Genomic DNA, 8,989 nt, shown 5'->3' on the forward strand with positions numbered 1-8,989 from the left:
GAGGAACTTTATGCCTCCCACAATAACATAATACACTAGTCACAGAGTGTATCCTGGGACAAGGCCTTTTGCTCAGTGTAGTGCACATTAAAGCCACACTATGTGACTTTCATCTGACTATTTTCTGATCATTGTTATAATGTTGTTTCCTCATCCAAAACATTTGAGTTTTAGCCTCATTGAAACGACTTAACTCCTCAGTGCAACAGCAAATATTAGTATTAAAAAATAAAGCAGTTGAGCAACAATTGAGGTTAAAATTTCAGCGACTAAATTACATCATGGGCAAGAGACAGCATTCTGAGACCAAGTTACAGGTCAGATCTGTGAAGAGGCACACCCTGCTCACAGTCAGAAAGCATGTGTAATTGAATAAATGTAAGACAGAACTGTTTAATGTCATACTGTGACACATTCCAGGCAGAGCAATGTCATATCCACCAAAAAGTTACACAGTGCACCTTTAAAACTCACAAGTCAATGTTGCATAAAATAAGATCTATAATAAGTGAGATGCTCAGGATGCATGAATGAAGAGAAGAATAACTTTGCACCTCTGCCCTGTTTGTGAAATAAAAGTCTTATTACTTATGCTAAAGCAGTCATCATACACACCTAACACGTCCCAAAGGAAGGAAACAACCAGGAAGGACTAGTCTGAAATCACTGGAATTCATGTGTATCTTAGTACATTGGCCTAATAGCTGCAGACTGCCTGTGTCGAGCCTGAGGACTGATGTGTTTATCCAAATCTCAGCCTTCTGACACAGTAAAGCATGCTCTGTCCCTTTCTGTAGAGGAGAGTCCTGGCTCCACAGGGGACTATTGTACATGCTTTTAGTGGTAGGGGAAACCTATGCAGGCACGGGGAGAACATACAAACTCCACACAGAAAGGCCCTGCGAATTAATCTTGTTGTGAGTGCCACTGAAAAGTTTCTGTGTTAGCCCTTTTTGCTGTCATACACGTCATATCCGTTTATCATACTCCAGCCGCTTGAGACATTTGTGAGTCAAACCACTGGGAATGTGATTGAAAGTGTGATTGATAGATAAATACTTAATATGACGAGTTTGTGGAGCTAATCCCAAACAAATAATGATAAACCTCAGTGTTAGTGGGTTTTTATTTTCAATAAATGCAAATTACATTAAAATAAACCCAGTGTCTTTGATTATGGACTCGTTTGACTGTGGTGTTCTCTGGTGGGTGAACAAATACACTGGCGCACTATGCAACTTTTCAGGAGTTCACCACTTTTTTGCCTACATGAAGAGATCAGGCATTAACATATCTTGCATTTATTCAATTATGGGTGTTATGATTGCTCAGAAAATCTTTGAAAACATGCACTCATTTCTTACTGTGAGAGGGGTTGGTGTGAAAAACGTTTAAGGACATACTGCAGAAAATTTTAGGAAAAGCAACATCTCCCTTTAGACAAGCAGATGGCAGACCTTCCACCATAATAATGCACCTTTAATGTTAAATAATTCCATTCAAATTGGTAATCCATTTAAACAAGGCTGTTCTGATAATAAAACAAGGCGTGCAACCAGCAGAGAAGTGATTATTTAATAGTGCTCTGCAATATTTCCCAAGCAGGGCTTTTGCAAGTAGTGGTCACCATTTTTACTTGCCCGACACCCAGATCTCCTTGCCCAGTAAAACAAAATAGTTTATCAATTAATGATTATGATTATTCTTACATTTTTTAAATAAATACATGAAAATAGAATAGAAAGTAATGTGATTATTTGTAATGTCTTAGAATCAACAATCATAGGTTGTTTTGTGTGTGTTTTTATTATTATTTTTATTACCTCCGCCAAGGAGGTTATGTTTTTGCCGGCGTTTGTCTGTTTGTTTGTTTGTTTGTCTGTTAGCAACATAACTCAAAAAGTTATGGACCGATTTTGATGAAATTTTCAGGATTTGTTGGAAATGTGAAAAGGAAGAACTGATTTCATTTAGGGGGTGATCCAGAAGAAATCCTGGATTCTGGATCACTTTGAAATTTTAGTTAACATTGTGGTAAATGGGGCCAAAAATTTTGTTTCTCAATATCTCGGTTAATTATTGACCAAACCCCATGAAATTTGACTCAGGGATGGACAATGGGATCCTCTTTCATATTCCAAAGGCTGATCCGGATCTGACCAGAAGACTGATTTTATATAAAAAATGGGGGTAGTCCTTGGCGGAGGTCTGCGCTCTCTGAGTGCTTTTCTAGTTATTATTTTATTTATTTACTTATTTTATCAAACTGTTTTTACTGTTTTCAAAATATCAGATATATACATATATACATCCAATCCAATACATATATACATCCAAGTGGCAGGTAACGAAGAGTCCCCCACCAGAACAGATCCACCTGTAAAATGTCTCAAAAAATAATAGATTAAAAAAACAACAACAACCAAACCCCAGACACCCACCCACCCTGTCATTGCATGGGTAGAATATTTATACCAGATGCTGAAATTTATTCACATGTAGCTATACCACAACCTATTCTTTTTAAAGAGCTGAATACAACTTCAGGAAAAGGCCCCATGTTTTCTCAGATTTTTTCGAACTTTAGTCAGGGTATGACACTTTGTAACCGCTGTGAATGTGAAGGAGGGTTAGTGTCTTTCCACTTGAATAAAATGGCTTGGCGTGTCATAAGTAAAGTAAAAGCTAAAGAAGATTTTTTTGTAGCACTACAATGTACATGATCATTCAAACCACAAAAAAGTGCCAATACAGGTGTGGGGAAGCTGGCCAAATTGGTCGAAGTAGGAGGCAGATGACAACAAAAAAAAAAAAGTGTCTTACGCAGACAACATTTATTTAAAAAAAAACAGACTTCTGGGTTTAACCAACAAAAATGCAAATAGACAAAAAATAAGTAACTCAAAACAAAACACCAAATACCTGCACAGAAGTCTTCCCTAATTAGTGACACCTGCTTGCCTTTTATACTCCGCCCAGGAGGAAGTACCTCCCCCAGGTGAGTAACAATTCCAGGTAAAGCAAAGCAAAAGGTGTCTTTCCAAAATCAAAATGGTTAACATAAATTAAGGTGAATTTAAAATAAGACAAAGGCCCACTTTGTCACAACAGGGTTTGGTTGCAACCTAATATTGAATACCTGGGATTAAAAAGTGTTAAAAATGTTCCTCCAGTAGGTTTGCAGACATGAGCATGACTAAAACATGCGGCTGAGAGAGTCCACATCTGATGTACAATGAGCTAACTTCAGGATACATAGAAGACAGCCTGGCCCTGGAGACACGCGTTCAATGTACAACTTTGAAATGAATTATCCGGCGCCAAGCACAGAAAGAAGATGAATTAACAAGTTTAAGAGTAGTGGACCATCAGGTATAGCGAGACCTAAGTCCTCCTCCCAAGCGTTTTTGAATTCATCCACAGGTGGGATTTTAAGATCTAGCATGATATTATAAAACTTAGAAATAAGGCCTTTGGATGGCTTAAATGACAATATTTCATCCATGGTATCTTCTTGAGTAGTAACTTGAATATTAGGTAGTTGTGCATTAAGAAAGTGTCGTATCTGAAGATGATGAAAAAAGTCTGAATTTAAAAGATGAAACTTCTCTTTCAGCTGTGCAAATAGTGCTATGGAACCATCTATTAACAAGTCTTTAAAATGTTTGGCCCTCTCCCTATGCCATTTCCGAAAACCTGCATCCATGACTGATGGCTTAAATAAATGATTGTTAAGAATAGGGCTCCAAAGTGAAAAAGTGGCCATGCCAAAATGCTTCCTAAATTGTCCCCAAACCTTCAAAGAGTGTTTGACTACTGGATTACCAAATAATGTAATGGAGGGTAAAGGTAGGGCAGAGCCCACTGAGGCCAAAGAAGAAAGATTCTGTAAAAAAGCTCCAACAGGACCCAGTCAGGACAATCGGGCTGATCGTAATAATATGACCAGTGCACCAAACATCTCAGGCAGGCCACCCAATAATAGAAAAGAAAATTAGGCAAAGCAAGACCTCCATGAAATTAAAATTTTTGAAGATGGATCTTGCTTAACCGTGGACGTTTGCCCTGCCAAACATAGGAAGTTATGAGTGAGTCCAACTGTTGGAAAAAAGAATGAGGAATAAAAATGGGCAATGTTTGAAAAAGATACAAGAATGGTGGAAAATAAACTTCTCTTGCTTAAGACATCCAGTTTGTCTGCAGCCTTTTACTCCCAACCTTTCTTGAACAAGCTGGAAACTTCTACAACAAATTTCAACTACATCTACCAACATCAAACTTACCAGTGCAAGAGCATCCTCTGGTTTATCTCAGTCAGCTGGATCGGGATCCGAGCCATCAACCTCTGGCTGCTGTAATTGCACGTGCAATACCCGCAAAAAATGTCAAATTTGTTCTTAAGGTGTGGCAACATTACGAACCATGCAACATTGCAATCATATAATATTGAAATATTTACAAGGACATGTTTTTGTTTTTTTTTACATAATGAAATGTACATAACTCTCGATGGGAGATAACACTGGATTACATGTACATTTTAAAACATTTACAATACAATACAATAAAACTTAGAGCAAGGTCAGTCTATATAAGCCATTACATTCAGTGCACACATTGTCATCGCACAGTTTTAAGATTCAAAACATAAATATTTGGACACATCATCACAAAGTAATTGTATGTCCTTGTCAGAGTCCCAGCGACATAGAAGCTAAAGAGACGAATTTCAGTTTTGCCATTTACTTTTATGTATTTGCCCATAATTATAATTATATTGCAAAGTCTCAATATATGGTTTAGACATTTGTTCATACCATATAGTATTTGCTCCAATTTTAATTGAACAATTACGACCATCTTAATATTCAACCAATTTATGATATTGTTTCAAAAAGTTTTTGTCCTGTCACAGGAGAAAAAGAGATGTTTGATTGTTTCCTCCTCTTGAGAGCAAAAGACACATGGCTCCACCTCAAAACCAAACCTTTTTTCTGTTTGCTTTTGCATCGTTGCTGTTCGATAGTAGCCATTTATGATTTTAAACTGCTTTCTTTTCTTTTTCTTTGGGGGGTATCAGCAATTTCATAAATTTTATATACTTAGTGGTTATATTGCCATCACCATGATCAATTATTTTAATTTCTCTCAAAATGATTAAATAATTTACCTTTGAATATTTTATTAATAATTTTACTATTACTTTTTTTTTAATCATCTAAGGGAATTTGAGTCCATTTTAATTTAGGCAACATTATTTGTCCTTTTGGATAATGTAACTAGTTTTGTATCAAGTTTAATAAGGCAGTGGGTATAGCTTTGCAAACCTTTTTATACTCCCTATTAGAACTTTGTATATTCAATTTGGTTTCAAATTCTTTCAAATGAAGGAATTGACCTTGCATGTCTAATATGTCTGTGACAAAGATTACATTTTTTTTCGCAGCATTTTTGAATGGATGTTTTCCTATTGATGTAATTGTTCTGTTGTTCTGTAAGGTGGAGCCATGTGGTGTAAAGTTCTGGGTAAATACCATCTTCCAATAATGGAGAATCTGTTTGTAGTATTCAGACAGTTTTACAGGTAACTTGGATACTTTCAAAATCACATTTTAAAAGAAATTCCAGACCATGCATCCACTTACTTAAAAACATTCTTGGGAATATTAAACCAAATAGATTCAGGTTGGGCTAAGAAAGCTTTTATCCAATTTATTCTGAAAACACCCACCATGGATTCAAAGTCAGCTGTTTTTAACCCTTCTTTGTTGTAATCCTTGACAAGTTGTGATTATTTTAATGTAATGCGTTTTACTGCGCCAAATGAACTGGTATATTATAGTATTTATTTTGTGGATATCTTGTGGAGTAATATAAAGTGAATAGCTTGGATACACCAGTTTTGATACCTTTTGATTTTGATTTCGGCCCAGAATAGTCAGATCCCTTTTTAACCAGTGAATTAGACTTTTAGAAATTTCTTCTATTTTTTCCTTAATATTTTTGGAGTCTCTTGTTTTAACATCTCTGGTTGCATGTATTACCGTGAACCAGATGCCGTGAACTTGTTGTACGGACCACATCCGCATCCACAAACGTCATCGACAAATTCGTTCAACTGATTGGTAGGTTTGTTGATGTCGTCATCGACAAATGCCGAGCTGTGATAGGTCGGTCGGGCCTCGCCAAACCTGTTTGTGCGCCTGCGCAAATCGAGAAAATCGCCACTGTGACGACATCGACAAGCCTACCAATCAGTTGAACGAATTTGTCGATGACGTTTCCGACAACTCGGACAATACTACTATTAACTACTATTATATTAACTAATAGTATGATTAGTCATGTAGTTCGTGATTTAAGTATTTAAAGTAATTGTATTGTAGTGGAGCTGTTAAGAATGAAACTTTGCCAGATTGGTAATACCCCCACGACTAATATTTCTGGATATAGAACCAAGTCTAATTCAACACTGGAGCTGAGAACTGCACATGTCACAAAATGGACTAGATGAAAACGAGACAGTCATAAAAAATACTGCATAATCCCTTTCTTATAGTCTAATTTGCTTAGTTATCCATTTTGTAATGATGAACTATTTTTTTCTAAACTCCAAAGCTTTAAGGAGGTCACGTGACCATTTTCCTTGAGAATATAAGGGCTGTGTGGGTTCCCTGTGGTTGAAATCCAAGTTAATAAAATATTTTATCTTTCAAAGACATATTTATTGGGTTTTTGATAAAGAAGAACTCTCAAACCTATACATATATATATATTATAATAATATAAAACAAGTACATTATGTATGTCTTCAGATGGAGGGTCCTTCAAATGCTTTTTCCATGGAGATGTTAATGCTGCGAAAACTTCATGTAATTTCTAGGTAGTCCATTTAATGACCTTGTGGTACTAAAAGTATTTCAACTACACTTTTAATAACTTTAATGACTTCATTGTCAACACTGAAGCTGTTTATGTGTAGTGTCCAGATGTAGTACTTGTTACAGTGCCTTCTTTTAAATACTTATTTCCAAGTACCATACATATGATCGAAAGAATGAAATAAGCTAAGATAGCTTCACAAGGCCTTATAATAATGCACTATATATATTTTTTGTGTTACTGTATATCTTTATAAGATTTAGCTAAACTAATATAATTTTTATACATATTTTTCTTGAAAAACTTAAATTAGGGACCATTGTCCAGACACTGAAGCTTATTGTCTGCATTTTCCAGATATCGTACAATCTTAAATGTCTTCTTTTAAATCTCTCTTTTTATTTCTGCCTGTTCACAGTATTTATCCTTTGCTTACATATTGTCTGGAGCCTTCTAACTGTGCTATGAAAAAACAATATAAGATTATACTACTACTTTTCCTGTACCACACATATGATTCTAAATGAGACATAAGGACGGAGATGTCATTGCTTTGTCTGGAATGTTTCAGTGTTACACCAAGCCAGACCAGTTAGAATGTTTGTTTTTACAGGTATTGTTGAGCTGTAAAACCACCTCTAACTCAATACATGTAGAGTTTAATGCCATACTGTGGAACATAATGACATCTTCATAGAAACAAGCAGGTGGCAGTCCCCCGACCAAAAAGTTATAGTGCACCTTTATGTTTTATGCTGCATTGTCCAGTTGTAGTTCAATCTTAGATGTTTTCTTTTAATTTCTCTGTTTCTGACTCTTCACATCATCATTTATTCACCACACAGACCGGAGCCTTTTAACACTGTGATAAATAACCAATATAAGATTCCTGCTTATTTCCCAGTACCACACGAGTCTGGGGTTACTCATATCTGCAGAAGTGGAAGCATTAGTGATAATGTGTGATAATTTAACACTATTTTCCAAAAAAAAAAGCGGTTTACACAGTAATTTCTCTACCAGCCTCGTTTCCATATCAACCATTTTGTGACATGCATGGTACTCGGCTCCAGGGTCGACTTGGGCTTGGTTCCATATCCAGAAATGTTGGTCCTAGGGATGTTAATAATCTGGCAAAATTTCATGCTTGTACCATAAAAGTGAACACTTGGGCACTTTTTTTTTTGTCCTTAACAGCTCCACTATTGTGTATTATGGGTTTGTTTTAAGTGTAGCATTGTTTTATTAAATATATTTTATATATATGACATATATAATATATATATATATATTATGACAGACAAAAATGTAGATTAAATGTACTTAAAGAGAAAAATATGATTGTCATGTACTATTCTGTATAATTAATGTTTACACATATGCACAGAATTATTTAATACAGCTTGATGACGAAAATGAATAATGTTCAAAGTTCAAATTTGTCACATACATTATTATATAGTGCTACAAATTACAACTATAAAACAATGCATTATTATTTAGGGGTGTCAAATTATCACGTTAATTGCGATTAATTAATTAGTCATATTTAGCGCATTATGTTTTTTAATCGCGTTAATCTCATTTTTAATCTCTAACTTTACTGTTCCTGTATGCGAGTTGCTTTATTATAAAACCTGTTTTTATGCGTTGTTGGGACACCACCACACACAAAAAAAAAACACATTTATATATTTTTTTTATTTCGGTAATTCCACTCATTGCCGGAAACCCACACAAAACTCGCGCAGTAAGAGCGATGTAAACGTTATGGTAACGTTGGCGGCGTCAGTCGCACAGTGGATGAGGTCGAAGAGCCAGTAGAACAGAGGCAGCAGTGCTCAGGTAAAAACACATTTGTGTCTTGGAAATTCTCCCGACGTGAAATATAGAAGAAAATAACAAATATAAAATCGCCTACAAGTTAAATGTCACTGGTGAAAACAATCTGCATAGACTCATGATGTCTGCACTACTGTCCTATAGTGACCTGCCACATGAGGGGACACACACGCACACAAACAAACACACACCTTCATCATTGTCATTAACCTGAGACTGCACGGACACCGACGTGCTCCCGTGAGCCGCGCATGTTTTCTCGCGT

The sequence above is a fragment of the Boleophthalmus pectinirostris genome, unplaced genomic scaffold (assembly GCF_026225935.1).
Source record: "Boleophthalmus pectinirostris isolate CB_2022bp ecotype Guang Dong unplaced genomic scaffold, ASM2622593v1 HiC_scaffold_20, whole genome shotgun sequence".
In the NCBI taxonomy this organism is placed as follows: Eukaryota; Metazoa; Chordata; class Actinopteri; order Gobiiformes; family Gobiidae; genus Boleophthalmus; species Boleophthalmus pectinirostris.